General features: G+C 45.9%; 1 protein-coding gene across 1 annotated transcript in view; it reads right to left on the minus strand.

The window, feature by feature from the left end:
- CSMD2 (CUB and Sushi multiple domains 2) overlaps positions 1 to 19,474 on the minus strand; it is a 607,094-nt gene extending 587,620 nt beyond the window's left edge. Inside the window, exons 1-2 of the mRNA XM_039511298.1 lie at positions 19,442 to 19,474; positions 13,327 to 13,420 (exon numbers count right to left, since the gene is read on the minus strand). The gene's annotated coding sequence lies outside the window, so the exon portion shown is untranslated. The remainder of the gene's footprint in view (positions 1 to 13,326; positions 13,421 to 19,441) is intronic.
- Between the last annotated feature and the right edge of the window lie 783 nt (positions 19,475 to 20,257).

The raw sequence follows: 20,257 nt of genomic DNA on the forward strand, positions 1-20,257 counted from the left end.
TTTCAAGCTGACATTAAAACATGAAGATCATCTCTCTGCACAAATCCGTCCTAATTAGGACAATGGCTGCAGTCTCTACTAGACGCGCAGGCTCCATCTACACTAGGGGTCTGATTCCCAGCAGTGTATACATACCCGCTCTAGCTCAATGAGCGCTAGCGGGAGTATAAACAGTATGGCAGCCCTGGCAGGGGCAGGGGCAGTGCTGGCATTGCTCAGCCATGCTGAGTACAAACCCTGTGGGTATGGCTGCTCCTGCTGTCTGTGCGACTGCAGCAATATTATACTCACGCTCACTGAGCTACCGCGAGTACACATACCTGAGCTGGGAAATCACCATCCTAGATCACAGCATAGACGTAGCCAACATGACAACAATCCTCTCGAGCTTATGGACAAGCAAGTGATGGAGAATTACATCTTCTCAGCTGGAACAAATTGAATGTTCACTTGTGCACATGACATATACGTCAATATTGCACTAGCAAGAAATTCATAGAATCATAGACTTTAAGGTCAGAAGGGACCATTATGACCATGTAGTCTGACCTCCTGCACAATGCAGGCCACAGAATCTCACCCACTCACTCCTGTAACAAACCCCTAACCTATGTCTGAGTTATTGAAGTCCTCAAATCATGGTTTAAAGACTTCAAGGTGCAGAGAATCCTCCAGCAAGTGACCCGTATCCCATGCTGCAGAGGAAGGCGAAAATCCCCCAGGGCCTCTGCCAATCTACCATTCCCTCCATGGTCCAAATTTCCACAAACTGAGTCTAGCTGGGAACATTTGCCCACTGGAAAGTTTGTTACATTGGCCAAGATTTTCAAGAGACACAACTGATTTTAGATGCTTTCATTATTGGGTGTCCAAGCTAAGAAGCTTTAACCAGGCCTGATTTCCAGAAAGTGCTGAGCACCCACCCTCTGCACATCAGGCCCATTTAAAGATGTCCCACGTTGGAGCCTAGGAATGAGGATCACTACAAATCACTAGCCCTTTGAAAACCTTGGGGTTATGTGTTTCTATCCCATGCCAACGAGATCTGCTTTGAAAATAAGATCTTCATGAACCTAGTTAATTCCTATTTTGCTTTGCCCAGTACATTTTTCAAAATGATTTATAGTGCAGCAAAAAATAGGAATCTTTCATGCTGAACTGTCTCTTTTGGAGCAAGCCTCTTGGAAAGTGAGTAGAGAAGCTGGCAAGACTCGCGCTTTGGCTACTGTCCTCAGTACTGTTCCACTGCTACTCTTGGTCCAATAGGCCCACAGCAAACCTATCAGCAGGCGTAGGGCCTGATTCTCTTCTCTTGCCGTCCGGTGTAAATCAGGAGCAATTCCATTAACTCTAAGGAGTTACACCAGTGCAAAAGAAAGGAAAATAAGGCTGTTATCACGTACTCTCTAAGGGCACCCCATCCCTGTTTGGTTCAATTCATTTTGCTGGGAGTTCTGGGCTAGTCGCCATCAGCAGTAATTGGATTTCAAGAAAGGCAGCTATCTGGTTCCAAGACACATTTTTATCAATATCTGTCTGTTTACAGGTGTCTGTCATAACCTTCAAATATACTTAAAAAGCTCATCCATCCCGGGATAGAACATATGATGAGAAGAAAGCAGGATTCACAGACCAAAACCACAACTACCACACAAGTTTTTGCCGTCTCATCGTGGTAAGACAAAGAGCCTTTCACACCCAGAAATTATTTGAAAGGCAGGGAAATATTGGCTTTAGCCAAGAAGTGGCACTGATAACTCCGGATTAAATGAAAAATTTCTGTTGAAAGAGTTTTTTTGTCTGAAAATTGGTTTCTAGATGGAATGAGAGTTTAAGCATCTGTTCTCCATGGAAAATTTGTATTTTTCATCAAAAAACAAACTCCAAAAGTATGATTTGGCGAGGCTGCTGCCATACCAATGGAAGCTGTCGTTCAGTTGTATCATGTTCCCATTCACCTCCATAGCCTGGTCAGACTATATCCGTCAAGATGAACCACAAGCAAGGACTCCCATGATGCACCGTCTCCCCTCACCAAGAAGGGAGATTGTGTGGCATAATAGGACATGTAGTCTGACCAGGAAGTCCAGCTTATAGAAGAGATTGGGAGCACGAGTCACCCAAACTACAACTCTGATGAGTCACCGGACATATTTCCGAATGGAAATATTTCAGTTTTTGGCTGAATGGGGCGGATCACTATTCCGTTCACTCCCTCAGAAGCATCTGGCATTGGATGCTGTCAGAAGACAGGACACTGGGCTAGATAGACCATTGGTCTGACCCAGGATGGCTGTTCTTATGCATGTTGTACTACTCAAATATTTGCTGAAAAGATCAAATTTATCCTAGAAACCCCTCCCCCGTGTTTCCACCCACTTCTAGCATGTATATTGTTTAAGGGATTTGACATGCCCCAAGAGAAGGACTAACCAATTCTTAATTTCTTCCTTCCAACACCACGTCACTTTCCATCAAGACTTCGGAAATCTACTGTGTTTGCAGAGACCCGTCACAAAATGAATGGGCCCAGTGCCATTAAAACGTGAACTGGTCTTATAAACAGAGTTGAACTTTATTTTAGCCATGCCCATGAATCAGGCTGAGAACCTGAATTACCTCCATGGTTTTTAGAATGAGTCGGGGACACATTTAAAACGTGCTTTGGTCTCATCTGCCCGCCAGGCTAAGAAACACATTGTAACCATATAAGGTGACTGGGGCCCACGGCTTCTGTGACTGGGGGCCTGTGATTCTCATACACTGATCTACAAATTCAGAGGAAAAATAAGATGCACTAGTTGACCTGAATGCATTTCAGAGCCATTGTAAAAACAAAAAACGTTATTATAGTTATAAGTAGGGTGATTGCCCTGGGACTGTATGTGAATCAATGTTAGAGGTGCTGCAGAATTTCAAATACAGAGCAGACTTATGCACTTAACAGTGTATGAACGTTAGGTTACATAAATACATTTATTCATTTCAAAACCCTATCATTTAATCCACTCTGGGTTCCAAAGAGTACACGGTTTCCTTCTATTTTTTTTTCTTATGCCACACTTAGCTCGAATGAATAAGCCAATCTATCAGAATTCATAACCTATCTCAGATCTTTTGGCCTCTCCTGCACTAGAGTAAATCAGACTTTCTAATCCTTCGCTCATTTAAAGATCTGGTGAACCTAGATATACCTGCAGCTGAACCTTCAGTGAGAGCTTGACGGAGTCTGTCAAAAATAGTCCTCAGGCCAGTACAACCTGTACAGAAGGGCCTTTCTTATTTTCAAAATTAAACCGTGAATGATTTTCCAGCAGTCCCTGGCTCCCTACATCTGTTCTGAACATGAGAACATCGCTTATGCCTTTAAGGTGCAGAACGGTGATGTTATTCCCTATTGCTATTTAATCCTAATAGAAAAGTTGAGTTTTTAAATACATTTATCCAGTCTAACTGAATGGATCAGTTTGATGCAACTACTGTCTTTAACCACAACACCCAGCAGGCAGAATAGTTTTGAAATGATGGGCTGAACACTGCATATCAAACAGTCCTGCAATTGCACATCTATCTAGGTACTTATATGGCCCTCACAACACAGTAACTCTAAGCACTTCACAGTCTTCAATGGATTTAACTCTTACGAAGTAGGGAAGGATCATCATTCCCATTCTCCAGATGGGAAACTGAGGCACAGAGAGAAGGAGTGCTTGGCTCAAGGTGACAGTGAAGTTGTGGCAGAGCTGGGAACAGAAGTCAGATGTCTAAGCTCCATGTGCTGACCTTAAGATTGACCCACCCGGGCTTATGTAGCGGAAGTGCTGAGCCATGTAACTTACACTGACAGAGCCTCATTTGAACATATTCTTTCAGCGATAGAAATTGACACAAACAAAACTTGGCTCTAGACCGGATCTTTCCCAGAGTTTCAGGGGTGCTCACATAATATGCTTGAGAAGTGCATGGCATCCCTTGCTACCCGCTCATCTGCACACAGGATAACAGTCTATGGCTACTGCCAGTGAATGGGAGCTGTTCTTTTATTTCATTTAACAGAGTCTGTGCTTTGGTGATGAAGGTCCTGGAGTCAATCCCAGCCCATGACCTGTGGCAATGGCTGTTACGTTGAAATTCAGACCTCTGATCTAGCCCATTGCACAAGGAGGGCCCAAAGCACGGATCCAGATCTTCACCATCTATTATTGATATTATGGTAGCACCTAAGGAGCCAAACAAGATCAGGGCTCCTTTGGTTAGGCATTGTACAAACACCCCGGAAAGACGGCCCCTGCTGCAAAGAGCTTATAGTCTAAAAGGTCTGAATCCAAACCTCCCCCAAAGCCCCAGGAGCTCTTGATTCACTGTCAGTCTCCAGTCAAAATTAACCACAGCGCTCCCTGTTCATGATCTCATCTTTAGGGTGACCAGATAGCAAGTGTGAAAAATTGGGATGGGGGTGGGGGACAATAGATAGTCTACATAAGACAAAGCTCCCAATATCAGGACATCTGGTCACCTGATTCCTCTTCCCAACCAATAGTTATAGGGAGAGACCTTACTTATTTCCTGTAGCATATGGAAAGAGGATAGGATCCCTTTAAAGAGTTTGCTCCCTCATGGGCCTCCCTGTGTTCTGGTGCAGAAGCCACCAGAACCTAACAGGGCAACAGTGTGTTTGTGTAATTTGGCCTTGCTGATAGGGTGGCCAAATGCCCCGATTTTATAGGGACAGTCCCGATTTTTGGATCTTTTTCTTATATAGGCTCCTATTACCCCCCACCCTCGTCCCGGTTTTTCACTTTTGCTGTCTGGTCACCCAAGCCTCGCATGGTCATCAATCGCTAAGAAGCACAGATGCAGTTGAGTTCCAAATAACCACGTTTTTCCTAACTATATCATGCTTCCCATTTAAGAAAGATTTATACCGGGAGCAAAGAGAGAAGGAGAAATGTGTTTTGCTACTTCCGGGGAAGTTACACAATGAGAAAATGTGAGTGACTCTACCTGGTCTAATCAATATCAAATGGCTCTTGGCAACTCTGTCTTTTTCTTTAGCCTGTGAAGGATCTCAACCTATTCTATCACCTGCTGTGTTTGCTCTACTCCCATGAGACTACTTTGCTCAAAGGTTACCTAATCATTCCAGCGGCTTGCACGGAACACAACCAGTGTTACCTCCCTCTCCCCCCCACACCTCATTCCAGACTTTTTTTTCTTCTCAAATGTAATTTCCATAACAGTTCAGACTTTCGGTAACTTCACTTCACTAGTTGCAATTAGCTTGATGAGCCGATGGCAGATGCTCATTGATCAGTTTATTGTTCGAGACAAAACAAGAAAATGAACTGAACAAGGCAACAGGGAGAAAAAAAAGACAAAAACAACCTCCACACACACACCCAATCCAGTTCTGTGGCTGGAGTTATTTGGTAATGTCACTGCAATTAAACCAATTCTCTTTGAAGAATAGCAATGCCCATTCCAGCCTGGTGCCTCTCTCTCTGGAATAGTATTTCAAGGGCATTAACCTTAATGCAGTCATTAAACCAGGGCGGGGGGTACTACAGGAAGACACTGTTATAGGAAAGAATCCACTCCTAGAATCATAGAATATCAGGGATGGAAGGGACCTCAGGAGGTCACCTAGTCCAACCCCCTGCTCAAAGCAGGACCAATCACAGGAGCCAATGCAGAGACAAAGGCAATGCAGCTGGGGTATCCCCTCTTAAGGGACCATGGGAGTCGGTATAAACACCAGGGCACATCTGAGTGACCCTGCAACAGTGTCTCCAATTGATCTTTGCACAGGCACAGAATGGCTAGGGTCTTCTGCAGCTATGCCCCTTCGTCCTTTGAGCCTGCTCCATTCCCAGCTCCTCCAGAATCCCCCTCCACCCAGGACTGTTGTGGAGCATTCCTTGGGGTCTTACCCTACATCCCTTTGCGCCCATTTAGGTGGCACACAGGGGCCCACAATGTGATGTTCAATCAGGCCCATCGGGTGCAACCTGCCATATGCATAAAGAGCCAAGAGAAATGATGTATTTAAAAACCACCTTTGAGCATTAAAATGACATAGGCAATCTTGCAGCTTACAGAGTGATTTTGCTGGTCAAAGCGGATGTTCCCTGCCCAGCACTGTCTGCATGATGTACCTTGTTTTTCTTTTCACCTTACAGCTGGTTCAATCGCCCAGCTTTGTAATATCTTAGCAACAGCCAATGGGCGCATACACATACAAATCCTTCAAAAACCCACCTGTCTGGGGCACCGTCAGATGTTCCAGCCCCACTTGCGAGGCGAGCAATACCAGCCTGAGCAGACAGGTGATCGGCTGCACTGGGCACGCCTACCTGTGCATTTTTAAATATGGATTCATTTGGAGGATGCCCTAAAAAGTGCAGAAAGCAAAACAGTTCGTTACTGGAGGCACTGTGCTCTGTTAGTTCACCTTCTACCATACCAGCAGCACCCTGCTCTGATCCTGGGCTGCCTCTGAACTTGAAAGTAATGGAGGAGCCTAATTATTATTGTGATTTGTAGGATGCCAGTACACAGAGGCTCTGAGATTGGGGCCCCATTGTGCTAGGTGCTGTACAAACACAAAGTGACAGATGGGCCCAACCCCCAAAGAATTTGCAGTTTAAATGGTGAGGCAGATAAAAAGGGGGCACTATACTTATTTTACAGATGGGGAATTGAGGCACAGGCAGGGGAGCTGGAACAATTTGCATAGCGAGGGTGCTGAGAGCCATTGAACCAAACCATAAACCCTGGATATAATGGAAACCACTTGAAGGCAGGGAGTGCGGCAGCACCCCCAGTTCCAGCCCCTAAGTGACTTGCCCAAGGTAATACAGGAAAATTGTGGGAGAGCGAACCATTTCCTGAGTCCCTTTCCAGTCCTCTCACTACAGACCATCCTCCCTCAGGTGACCTGCTCACTTGCTTCTGTGATTTTGAAGGTACAGGAGAAAACAGAAGTTGATTTCTAAGGTCATGTGGGTTGATGAGTCCAGCTGGGCTCATCCTACATAATCTGTATAATTTGTGGGGGTGGGGGAAGGGGAATGGATTTTGGATTTTGGTTCAAGCCCATTGTACATTCCTCCCTACTCACTTCCAGTGTCAAGGGGATATGGATGTGCTGAATCAGTACTTCCAGGTTGTGACCAGAGGCACAAAAATCACACCACAAAGTCCACTCTTGCCAGATTTCCACCCCAGGTGCACAGGCAAGCTGCTGGTAAAGCAGGATGTGCGTGCAAAGAGTAGAGGCCTGATTCGGGTCACACACACCCGTGTAAATCAGGAGTAACTCCACCGAGGCCAGTGGAGTCAAACCTGTGAACGCTTGGAATAAGCAAGAGGAGAATCAGTCCTCCTAGGCCTGGAATCATCTCTGTCTGGTGCAGAGCTCAGTGCCGGGATTTGCCCCAGCCTAATTCTGGGACTGCAGAGGGATAGCTCATCAGAGTTCCTGCTGCAGGTTAAGGCAGCCATGAGGTCACCACCAGGCCATCTGAATTGCAAGGGCACAAAAGACATTCAGCCATACCCTGGAACACCCCCTGTACCACGGCCTTCTGGGGAAGAGCACACAAGAAGAGTCTCCACCAGGGGAAATTCATCGGGGGAGGGGGCTCCTGCAGCTTGTTCAGGTGTCTTTTGCACTGGAGGCTACAGGGAGCTGTTAATTGGGCCCCCTGAATGTTTATATCTCTTCTGTAACAGGTGTTACATCTGTGCTCTGTATCTGGACACACACACACAGTGAGTGGATAAGGTGCCAATAGATAGCACACAAAAATAGGTAACAGTTCCTGCATTTTGAAGGACCAATAAAACTGAGTTGTGCACTGAAAATGGCTTCCTCTGGCAGCTCTTAAGATGGTGGGATTTGTATGAGAGCAAAATGGCTGCAGTCCCAGCAGCTAGGTAGAGTGTTACCTGCTCTCATAAATAATACTTGGTATTTTACTTAAAGCTCCAGTTCCTGGAGTCAAGTGATTACACGAGCATCTCATCATTCATTTAAATAAAAGAAGTGCACATTTTACGCTCCTGGTTGCAGTGAAGCACTTGAAAACATGACCAGAGTGCCCGCCCTCCAAAGGCTCAAAAAACAGAAAGCAAATTAGAATACACACAAACTTTCATTAAAAAAAACAACATGATTTTTAAGCCACTCTTGATTGGCGGGGAGGGGTCCTGACTTGCTATTTTGGGAGGTTTAAAGATTCATACACCACATTTCACTGCACCCAGAACTGCAAGACATTTCAGGAGCATAAGGCCTAGTTTAAGTCCATTCTGAATAAGTCACTTGCAGAGAAAGATACATATATGTTTATTACTCACACCTCTAGCAACTCATCCTCCGTAGGCTCATTTATATTTATTTGCCTTACGAATGCCCGAACAGATTAGACAGGGGGTTATAAATGTCTAATTAAGTCTATTATAGCGTCTTTAATGTTTTACCTTTATATTTAACTTAATTAGGACAGCAAGGAGGGGAGGGATTGCAACCCGGTAAGTGTCGCCAGCAGCTCCTTTTCAACATCTGAATTGGAAGGGCTGTTAGCCAGATGAGCAATTACACTGAACAGCAGACAGTAGCAATCCGTGTATGCAAGGGCCGTATGCTTCAGCCTAGCCCAAGCAAGGAGCTTTGGGACGGTCTGTCACTTCCCAACCTGTTTCTCCAAGATACACCTTCTACTCATGGCATTTTCACGCAAAAGCTTTTGAGATGCAGGATCTTAATAAGAAGAGAACAAGCCCCAGATCGCTAGCGCTCAGCCTGGCTGCCAAGCGTCGGCTGATGCTCAGAGGAGAGAGGCAGGGACAGAAAACTGGCTCCTGTGATCTCCACATGCCACAGCTCAGCAGGAAGGAAGAGCTCTCAGTTAAGAGCATGATTCTTTGGGTAGGGTTCCTTCAAAGCCAGGCAGCAGGGGGCCTGGCATAAGCAGAGGATGAGTGTGACAAATAGCCGAATAGGCCACCGTGTTGTGGGGAAGTGACAAGGCTTTTTATGCTGACGAATGAGGAAAAAAGCAGCTCCTATGAGGCACAATCAGAAGCTCCTTGCAGCAGAACAGGGGAATTTTAATGACATTGCAAACAGAGTCCATTACAAAGGACAGTACAAATCCCCCGTATGCACCTACAGAGGAAGATAAAGCCTCTAAGAGGCATTTTCAGTTACTCCATTTCTGAGCTTGGGGCATGGGCCGTGCAGAAGCAGCACAGAGGTGACCGTGACAATCGCCTTCTTGGCCAACACAATGGGGAATGAACAAGGGATCTCCGGAGCTGAATGGGTGAGGTGCTGAAACGTGGGCTAAAAAGCCACGGCTCTGTAGCTAGAGGCTATAGCAATGCGTATCTTCTGTGGATCAGCACACAGGGGGACTTCTAATACACACTCACCAGTGGGTGACATGACTCAAAGCCTCCTTTCCACTCCCTCTGTTCTGGGGCCACGCATGGCCCTGTCCAGCCCCTAGTGTCAGATAGAGCAGGCCCGAGGCTGCTCTAACTTACAGGGTGCTTCCCAGAAAGCAGAGAGTAACCACAGTGCACTACAGCCACACCCAAGCCAACCCTTACATCAATGAGAGGAAGCAGTCAGAAGAGAGCCACACACCATCTCTGCACTTGTGGGGGAGAGAATCTCCCAGAGCCATTTCCACCCACTCTGAGTCCCTTTTATGTTGCCAGAGTGGGGCAAATTGGCCATAAGTGCAACCAAGAATCAGGCCCCAATCTTTTCCTTTTGGCAGGTGTCACTGCAGTGACTCGCACTGGTACTGGTCTAGGGTTACTGCATCTACACAGCTAGAATAGATAATATTACTAGTACTAACCACATGTTGCATTTATACAAAGCCTTTCATCCAAGGATCTCATGCTTTCCAAACCTAAATTAATTAAGCTGCGATCCCCCTGCCCTCCATGAGTTCTGTAAGTGCTCCATCAGCATTTCTAGAGTGCAGTATCCTTTTACAGTGGTTATTAATTGGTTGCGGGTCTGCAAATTTCTCTTCAGAGAGAAATTTAATTCTTGCAATTAAAACTCCAAACTGGGAGTCAGGAGTTCTAATTCCAGGCTCTGCCACTGATTCATTTTTGTGACTTTAGGCAAGTCACTTAACTGCTCTGTGCCTCAGTTTCCCCATCAACACAATGGAGGTGTGTAATAACGCACTGGGGTGTGATGAGGTTAAATGCACCCGGCGTTATAAAGTGCTTTGAGACCCTGATCCACAATGACCTGGCCCTTTAAGAGGGGTCCAGCTCTGCCCAATTCCAGGATTCTGGGGCTTGTCATTCAAAAAGATCATGTGAACTAGAGGCTGGCAAGGGATTCTGGGAAAGATGCCAGCCTATATAAGCTACCCAACCAACAAGAAGGGGGAACTGAGGAAGCAGTTACATTTCCAACAGAGACATAGTAAGCTTCTCTTAGGGTGTGTCTACACTGCACCTGGGAGTGAGTGTCTCAGCCAGGTTTGACATACCTGCATTTACCGGGGCTCAAGCCAGTAGGCTAAAAATAGCTGTGTAGCTGCTGCAGGTTGGGTGGGCTTGAGAGACTGAGCTCCTGCCCGGGCCACTATATCAAAACAACAACATCGACACAGCTATTGCTAGTGTGTTAGCGCAAGCCCCGCTAACACCAGTCTGTCGACCTGGGTTGGGCGGCTTGCTCCCGTTGCGATGTAGACACACCCTCACAGACCCCCGGATGGGAGGTGCAAAAGGAATATAAACTATCAGTATCCTCAGCTGGGTATTTCTCAATGACGCACACAGAAATCCCGTTGCTCCACCGCCTCTCCATTTCCCTCCCTTCCCCCCCCCACCCCGCTGTCTTTAAAGTCCCTTCTGAAAAGATTAAAAAAAAAAAAGTGAGAACCAATTTCTGCTCTCATTTACATCAGTGTAAATCTGTAAACCAATGGAACTCCTGTTCCTGAATGGAGAGAGCAGCAACACAGAGAGGCAGCCTGCCTATGTGGCAGTCCCTGCCTCTCCGCATCCCCTGCCCTAAACATGCCCAGAAGTAGGGTGACCAGATGTCCCAATTTTATAGGGACAGTCCCAATATTTGGGGCTTTTTCTTACATAGGCTCCTATTACCCCCCACCCTCTGTCCCAATTTTTCTCACTTGCTATCTGGTCACCCTAATCAGAAGCCATGTGGTTAGAGGCGCTGTTCACTCCTCACTCTGTGTCTTCTGTAATGCAGACTTGAAAACCTAGCAAGGTAAATCTCAAACTTCCTCATTCTCCTGTCCTTTTTCTGTAGGTTGTTCTTTTTTTTGGCCTGGGGACATAAAGGGCGGTGGGACATTAATTTCCTTGTGTCTTAATTTGTTTAACCATTAGGAAAGCAGCCAATTATCCGGGTGCATAAAGTAACAAGAAGGGGTCTGACAATCTTCCATGCTGTGCTTCCCATCCCAGAGGGTGCCCGACAGAAATCACCTCCCTTCACTGCTGAAATGCAGCCACCTCTAGGGTAAAACATGGCAGCTGTTTAATAGCACACACGCAAAAGACAATTAAGGAAAAGAGAATGAAGGTGAACCCTGTGCCCAACCAACAGTAGAAGCCAAAGGCTAAAATCCCACTAGTAACACATCTGATGTCTCATGACACTGGAACCTATATGATACATAAAGGTCTCCCTCATTATAACCCTGCCTCCTGTATGAGACCATATTGAGACATATAATACAAAGGGGTGGGTTCCTGGAAGGCACTAAAGCCTGGGGATTGGATTTCTCAGCTCCTGGGAGTGGAAGTCAGGCTTGATTCTGTTCTCCCTTGCAGTCATGTAAATCTGGAATAAAGTGGAGTTCCCCGCACAGTGGTGTAAAACAGATGTGAGTGGGAGGAGAATCAGGCTCTTGAGGTTAATTTCACATAGTTTTCCCCATTTTATTGCTCAGCCTGCCTCCTGGCCCAGCAGGGGGCTGGGGTATAGAACAGATTGTCAGTGCAATTGGCAGACATCCTTGACTCAGCCTGATTTAAATCCCCAGAAATCTGGAGCGGGCTGCTGCTTCTCCTAGCTTGTTTTATGTATTTATTTAAGTGGGATCAAGTAACCAAAAGCAAGGTTAGACTGGGCTATTTCACTGTAGTCCTTCCTCTGCCCCTAACGCATTAACACATTGGTTAGTCTTTTGGGGGGTTGCCTTTATAGTTATTGCAGCAGTGTGGTTCAGTGGACCAGGTACTGGACTGGGACCCAGAAGGCTTGGATTCTACTTCTGGCTCCGCCGCTGACCTGTATGACCTCTGGTTCCCCTGCTGCCTCTGGTCTAGGGAGAATATCTGCTCTTTGGGCATGGGACTGTCTCTCCCTGTGTGTTGACCGAGCACCGAGCATAAAAAGGCCTCCTAAGGCACTACTGCTGGAATAATAATGAATCATCATCATCATCATAGTTAACATAAATAGCAAACCACCTTATGCCTATGGCTTATCCTTACCCCTTGTTCCCTCTGCCTTTGGAGGCCGCTCAACCCTGGTACACACCTTATGGCAACTATCAGACTCAAAAGACAATGGAGTAAGCGCCAAAGCAGCTCAGTTACTGTGTATGGCGCCGCAGCATTGGGAGTGGCTAAGAAATCCGTCGTGACACACAGTAACCGCTGACAGATAATGTGGGCGTAAGGCACAGGGTCAGAACATGAAGCTGGCACATCACTGTGCTTTTCTCCTTTGCTCTCTTCACCTTCCTGTCTCTCAGCCACCTCCCTTCCGCTGCTTTGACCAGCCCTGGTGCAGCATAGCCATCCAATATGGCCTCTTAGTTGCATCTTCCCAGCTTACGGTATTGATGTTGAAAGTTTTCAAATCTCTCTTGCAAACATCCTTGAACCTGAGCCTACGTCAGCCCAGGGTCCTTGGAGCATCTCCAAGTTCTCCATATTGGAGGTTGTTTGGAATGCATGAAATTGCATCCCTACATTGGAGCTAAAAAGTCCTACTTGATCTGGCTGCTGCAGCAAGTCAGCAAAATAGCTCTGCATCCCTATTCCAGAACCCTCTGGTATCCTGTCATGTTAAAAAATAACAACATATGAATCATTAGAGAGACTGCTGCAAAACAGCCACTTTCACTTCAAAAACCTTGATCTACTCATTTAAATTCTCCATGCCTAATGCTGCCATTCAATACAAACATGCTTGCAACTCCAGCGGAAATCAATGGGACCTCATCTGCACTGTGAGCTTTTAGGCTTTGTGCCTCATTTCCTGCTCCACCCATAAAAATGATGAGAACGCTGCTGACTAACCTTTGTGAAGCACTTTCAGATCCTCAGACCAAAGGACATGTCTACATGCCAGGTGTCGTAGCAGCCATATTCTTTGCAAGAATCCTGTTGCCTCCTGCAAAGAAGAAGAGGATACAGATAGGAAATGGATACCCCTTTGTCTTCATCTTTCACTGAAGGAAACAACCAGATCATTTGATTTTTGTGCCCGCTAGGGGAGGTCAGGGGAAGTTGAATCCATGGGCCTCATGGGAAGATTTCTCCTCCACTGACACGACTGCAAGAGACAGATTATAAATGGTGAATGCACAGAGAACATCCACCAACACCTGGATGTGCTGTGGGTGGGGGAAGGTGGCTTAAAGGTATCAGAAGGGAAAGATCCATTGCTGCAGCGCCTGCCCAGAGCACAACTGGCCCAGTTCAGCCCAAGTGTAACTCCATCTTGCCGTTACACCCGGGACTGAGTTTGGCACAGTGGAAACAAGGCTGCAGATAGGAAGTCTCCCAAAGAGCTCCCTGCACATTGAAGCAGAGAGGGTGAACAGTCAGACATACAGAAGGATCAAAGCTGGCAAAAAATCATGCTCCCGCTACACTCTGATGCAGCAGACAGGCCCCTATTTAAAATATATAACCTCATGCTCAGCTCTCAATAGCCTGCTGCCATGATGAAAGGATGCTGTGCCGCTGGGAGAAAAAGGGTTACAAGAACAGAGTTTAAAAATAAATCAACCTCTGGGCCGCTTTGAAAGTAATCTATGAAAAGGATTTGGCTGAAAACAGCACCGTATAAATGGCAGGCGTTATTATTTTTGACAATAAAAAAAAATACAACCAACCACCCACAGTTTCCTTGTATTTGCTTGGGAGTAAAACCATTTTGCAGATGTCTCCAGACAGGCTGCTTAACTGCTTCCAGCATCTTAATTTTCCCTTTTAAGTTTTTATTACGTTTAAATTAAAATTATGCCCGGGAGGAGTGAAGGGTAATTTTAAAAATCTATTACCATTGAGCTTTCCACTACTCATGACACCTTCGCTCAGAAACCTGAAAATCAAATGGCTTCTTTCCCCATTAGATCTCATTCTTCTCTCAGTCTTTAAACCTAGGTATCCTTTCCCACCTCCCTATGTTTCAGGGCAGCTCATTCCTAGCATATTGTTACTATATTATAACCTCACTGTCATTATTATTTGTGTCAAGGAGGTACAGTCAAGATCAAAGGCCCATTGTGCTAGGCATTGTGCTAACCCATTTAAAAAGACACTCTCTGCCTCAAAAAGTTTACAATTTAAGTTTACATTAATAAAATAATAATAATAGTGATTCCTTCGTCTTATTTAGCACTTTTGGTCAGTAAGATTTTACTTCTTTTACTATATTTATTCTTGTTTCACTCAGTCAAAATAAATGCTCTTTAGACTGCAAGTATATGGCTGCTTTTTGTGTACGGAGAAACTCCCAAGAGCAAAATGAGGTAAGACTTTGGATATGTCATATATCCCGAGTTCTGAACGTCTGTGTCTGGATTTGTTCTTGTTTTCGGGGTCGAATGTGTCTTGTTAGATTAGTTTTAACTACTCTGCTAAGCTAATCTTCAGATAAATATATATATTATGTATATTTAACATTAACATGAAGGTTCCTTGGATAGAATCTTCTGGGCCCAGCATGCACGGAGGGGAAAAAAAGAGGCTGTTTTATATATTTAGCACGTCTATTTTCTATTGATGCATGGCCAGATCCACTGAGATGCAAAACATCTCAGTCTCAGGGACGTCCTCCGTCTAACAAGGGGAACATCCGTTACAGAGAAAGCCAGCCCCTTTTTGCTCAGTTCAGCCTGGTCACCTGGAAATTCACAGAAAAGGAGAAGCACTTCACACCGCCTACAAGCTGTGAAACATACAGAGTTCTCAATGACAACTGGCATTTATCAGCCATCAGATGGAGGTGATCTCGCGTAAGGTATTTTAGGGCCTGTGTGCACAGAGAAGTCACTGGGATAGCTATTGCCAAATAAGCTAAAAGTCACATAATTCTAGAGCGGCTGTGCTGGAAGCTATTCGAGGATAGCCATCGAGGAACAGCTTATTCTACAATAGTTATTCTGGTCAATTTCCCCAAATAGACAAGTCCTAAAATATATTAAGCGACACCACTCCTCAGACTCCTACATCTAAGGGCCTGTCTGCACAATGGGTTGATTAGTCATGATTGGGCATATAAAGCATATGGCATTATCTGCAATAAATCACTTCGCTTTTCGTATCACTCAAAGACTGTTCAGAGGAGATCAGTCACCCTGAACTTTCCCCCCTGTTATTCCAAAGTATTTGATTAATTTTGGGGGGATTTTTAATAGACCTGATTTTGAAAACAATAAGCCTCCAGCAACTCCCACTGAGGTCGAAAGAGTTATTCTGGATTTGCATCTGTGAAATTGACTGCAGAATTTGGCCCAGCATCTGTAAAAATGTTAATGTATGCAAAATACATACATATTTTATTACATCCCTCTTTGTCAACCTTTGCATATCATGCAGCTTCTTAGGACCTGATCCAGGCCCATTGAAGTCAATGGGAATGGTTCCTCCATCTTCAGCGGGCTTTGGCTCAGGCCTTTAGACTGAGATTTCCCAAAGTGGCCAAGGGGGGTTAGATACATTTTCTACTCAATTAATAGTGTCTAAATCCCCTAGATTGCTTTGACAATCCCAACCTTAGATTGAGAATTGTTTGATTTGAGGAATGTGGGATTTTTCAAGTGTCTAAGAGATTCAGGAGCACAAAGATTCCATTGAAAAATGATTGGATTTGGGCACTTAAATCCCTTAAACATCTTTAAAAATCCCAGTTTTTGACTGTCAATGGGACTTGTTCTTCCAAGCTGTGATGAAGTGGGGCTGTTCTTAATGTTTCCTCTGAATACTGTGTGGGTGCCTCAGTTTCCCCTATGCATGTCTTAAGTCTCTAGGGGGTGAGATTGTTGCAGAGCAAAGGTCCAGTGCACATAAATGGCCGACGTTCTATCTCCTGGCAGCTAATGGCCAGAGCCCTTCCCCCCTGCAAGGGGATGCTAAAGGTATTGGAGAACAAAAAGATCAGAGACCTCCTGGCCTGGGAAAGGAACAAAGCCCAGAGGAAGAGGGGCTGGAGGGGGTTTCAGTTTGGTGCTGGCTGGGGATGAGGAGTGAGGGCAGACAGGGTTGTCTGGCTCGTTGGGCCCCAGGATGGACCCGGCTGAGGGGTCCTGTTCTCTGTACCTACAAGCTCTGTTTTAGACCATGTTCCTGTCATCTAATAAACCTCTGTTTTACTGGCTGGCTGAGAGTCATGTCTGACTGCAAAGTGGGGGTGCAGGACCCTGTGGCTTCCCCAGGACCCTGCCAGGGTGGACTCGCTGTGGGAAGCACACGGAGGGTCAGGGGATGCTGAATGCTCCAAAGGTCAGACCCAGGAAGGTGGAAGCCATGTGAGCTTCTTGCCCTGAAGACAGTCTGCTCACAGAGAGGAGACTTCAGCAGAGTCCTGACTGGCTTTGTAGGGAGCAGTTCCCAAGTATCGCTTGGGGACTCCGTGACACAAGCTCATTAGGCACTTTTGAAAGCTCACCTTGAGTCTTTCAATGTGTTTGTGGGTGTGCACACAATGTCTTGCAAATTGTAGGCACTACTGGAATACAAATAAATAATGATAGATGTAATCTGTATACAGAACAGTAAGAACAACAAACTATATTGTGCAGAAACAGAACATCTGCTGGATACATCTCATTGCTAGAATTACAGGTTGCCAGAATTATATATGATAGTGTTGGCTGAAACCTTAAAAAAAGTGAGATTCTACCTACGGCCTTATGAACCATCATCTTATTTTCATATCAAGATGCAAAATAAGACGCCCATCAGGCATTCCTTCTGATGCTTATATTTTTCCTACAAAGTTCTCTAAATGGAATAAGCCATGCAGTGAATTTCAATTTTTTTTAAAATGTCCTATTTAAAGGGAAAAGCACTAACATTCTCCCTCTGTTCCCAGACTCTAACACACATGGCAGTTTAGTCCGAGATTACTGAGGAATGATGGGTTAGAGAATTTCACCTCAGGGCTGCGAGGTCAAATCCAGCCCATGTTTGGAATGACCAAAACTTTGCTATTGAGTGATGTTTAGTGGCTTCTGTCTTGTATCAGTTCAATTTGCACCTGCAAAGATATGAGCAGGCCGTGCCCTGTGTAGGTGAATGGTATCCATCCACTCATCATTGATTTAGAGCCTGTGTCTGTGGCATGAAACTCTCCTTGGCTTTAGTGGTACATCACTGAGCCCTCAGCTCCAGTGTCCTGTCGCGAGATGCACTGGGCCCAGCACAGAACCAGGGATGGATTCTCTGAGCCTGGGGGCAGTTTCACCTTTGGCGTTGTCTACACTTGCGGTGACATCTAGGATACCTGTAGTTGCTACATTCCATAGAGACAGGCAGGCTACATCACTGAAAGGCTCTGACAACTGCCCTGGCCAGATCCTTTCTCCCACTGTAGAAAAGACAACTTGGAAAGGCTGTGGCAGGGGAGAGGCAGCCGGACACTACACTCCTAAAAATTAACATTACAGGTGGGAGGAACTACTTGGGTGTGCAGAGAGCTGTGTAGTGGAATAGCCCAGGGGTTCTGGCATGTTTCTACTTGACCCACCTAAGCAGTGTCTCCCCATCTACACTGCTACTTCTATGCATGCTAGCTGGAGGTGCAGTGCTCTGTACACGGCCATAAGTGTAGATCTAGCCTGTGGCTGAATTAATCTCCTGGTCAGCATGTTCCCAGCACATTACAGTGACCCCATTTGAGGTTAGTCTGTTTTTTTGGTTACAAAAATAATAATACATTAACCCTCAGTGAACCACAATCATTCTCTGGATTTCCCCTTGCAAACTCATTTGCCAGGCAGGTTGGGAAAATACCAGGTGTGGTATTTATGGAGCTTTGTTTAATTCTCCAGTGCCATTTCTGTGGTGAGATTAGGCATGAACACACAACAGCGGTCACCAGTTAGTCCAAGAGATTGAGGGGAAAAAATATGTGCCTGACTTAGCAGATTGTTTTGATGGCAAATGTTGACTCTGAAAGGTTTTGGTTATTAGGAGATCCATCGGCTCAGAGTGAAACCTTTCACTGTTTACTTTACTTATTAACACTCTAGGTCCTTGTTTGGAGAGGGCACTGTGGTGTGCGTGTGTACTAACAATTCTGTAATCTCCTTGTGCGAGCGGCCCCTGGATGCAGTTCAAGAAAAAGCAACAAGGCTACTTCCCAATCAGAGCTGGGGAATTATTGCTGATTAGCAGGAGGACTCAGAAAATAGAATCGGTACCTGATCAGCACAAATATGTGGCATACACTGAATGGTGCGACTTTACCCTTTAGTAGCTAGCTGTTTTGTCACTTATTCAGCATCTGATCTTGAATCATAAATGTGTTGTGCTTAGCATACAGTGGTGAAACCTCTTTGAGAAGCCAGCCACCCATCTTCCAGCCATTAGCAGCAGGAAAATATGCCATTTGAATGGCTCATTACTAACACAGCCGTATAAATTAGCAATGGGTTCAAGAGAAGGGAATAGCTCCTCAGCTGCGGTAAATTGGCATCACCCCATTTGCTTCACTGGAGCTAGAATAACCCACACCCACTCTGGCCTGCGTTAGTGGTGGCAAGGCCATAGTGAGAAATTAATGAGCCTGCTGCAGCATTGGCTAAGGTCCTGTCTACATTCTGGCTACGACAGCAGCACTGCTATTGCATAACTATGCCACCTCATTGCTGCCCTGTAGATACTTCATACAGCAACAGCAGGAACTGTTTCATCCCTGGGCAGGGTGCCTAGGTCAATGGACACATTCTTCCATAGACCCAGTCACCTTTACTGCAGGGGTTTGGTCAGTATAGCTATTCCTATGAGAATTCACACCCCTGAGTGATGTAGCTCTGTATTTTAAGAGTAGAGCAGGCCTAACAGAGAAGGGTCTTTTGGAACCAGATGTTCCAGGTTCACTCCCACTGGCGAGGATACACCAGGTCAATTTACATCATCTGTGGATCTGGCTCACAAAGCCTAATCCAGATTTCAAACCCACCTGTTTGTGAGTGATGAGAGCCAGAGTTTTGGGTCAGGCCTATCTGGAATATAAATGCACACAGTCAGTTCTAAGGGACAGGCAAACTGATTTCATTAAAATACCCCCCTCCCCAGTGAACTGTCATGCCAAACTAAAGCTAAACTCAATCCCTTCCCAAGCTTTTGAAAAGTTTTAGCTAACCTCTTTCCTGCTGTTTATTCATTTTACACTGCTGCCACATATTCCACTTCCTGAGGGGGCCGTGAGCAGGAAACACCAGGAACCTTGTCAGAGACGCTCCTTTTCTCACAGCACATCTCCTGCAGACATGCCTGCTCTACTTTGCCTGGGTTCACAGAGGGAGCCAGACACATTGGCTAAACAGACCCTTTACAAGTTCTACGGTCAACCAGGCTCCTGCACTTAACTATTCTCAGGCATCCAGTGCCTCAGCTGGGGTGAATCATCATAGATCCATTGACTTCAGTTCAGCTGACTGCATGGGCTGCTTGATACCAGCTGAGGTTCTAGCCAACGTTACCTGTTTTACTCTTGGCAAGCTGGAGCAGCAGAGGCTAGCGCAGGGGGGGCGAACTTTCGGCCTGAGGGCCACATCGGGGTTGTGCAACTGTATGGAGGGCCAGGTAGGGTAGGCTGTGCCTCCCCAAACAGCCTGGCCCCTGCCTCCTATCTGCCCCCTCACTGCCCCCCTCAGAACTCCCAACCCATCCAAACCCCCTGCTCCTTGTCCCCTGACTGCCCCCTCCCAGGACTCCTGCCCCCTATCCAACCTTCCTGCTCCCTGTCCCCTGACTGCCCCACTCCTATGCACAC

The sequence above is a fragment of the Mauremys reevesii genome, linkage group 23 (genome assembly GCF_016161935.1).
Source record: "Mauremys reevesii isolate NIE-2019 linkage group 23, ASM1616193v1, whole genome shotgun sequence".
Taxonomy (NCBI): Eukaryota; Metazoa; Chordata; order Testudines; family Geoemydidae; genus Mauremys; species Mauremys reevesii.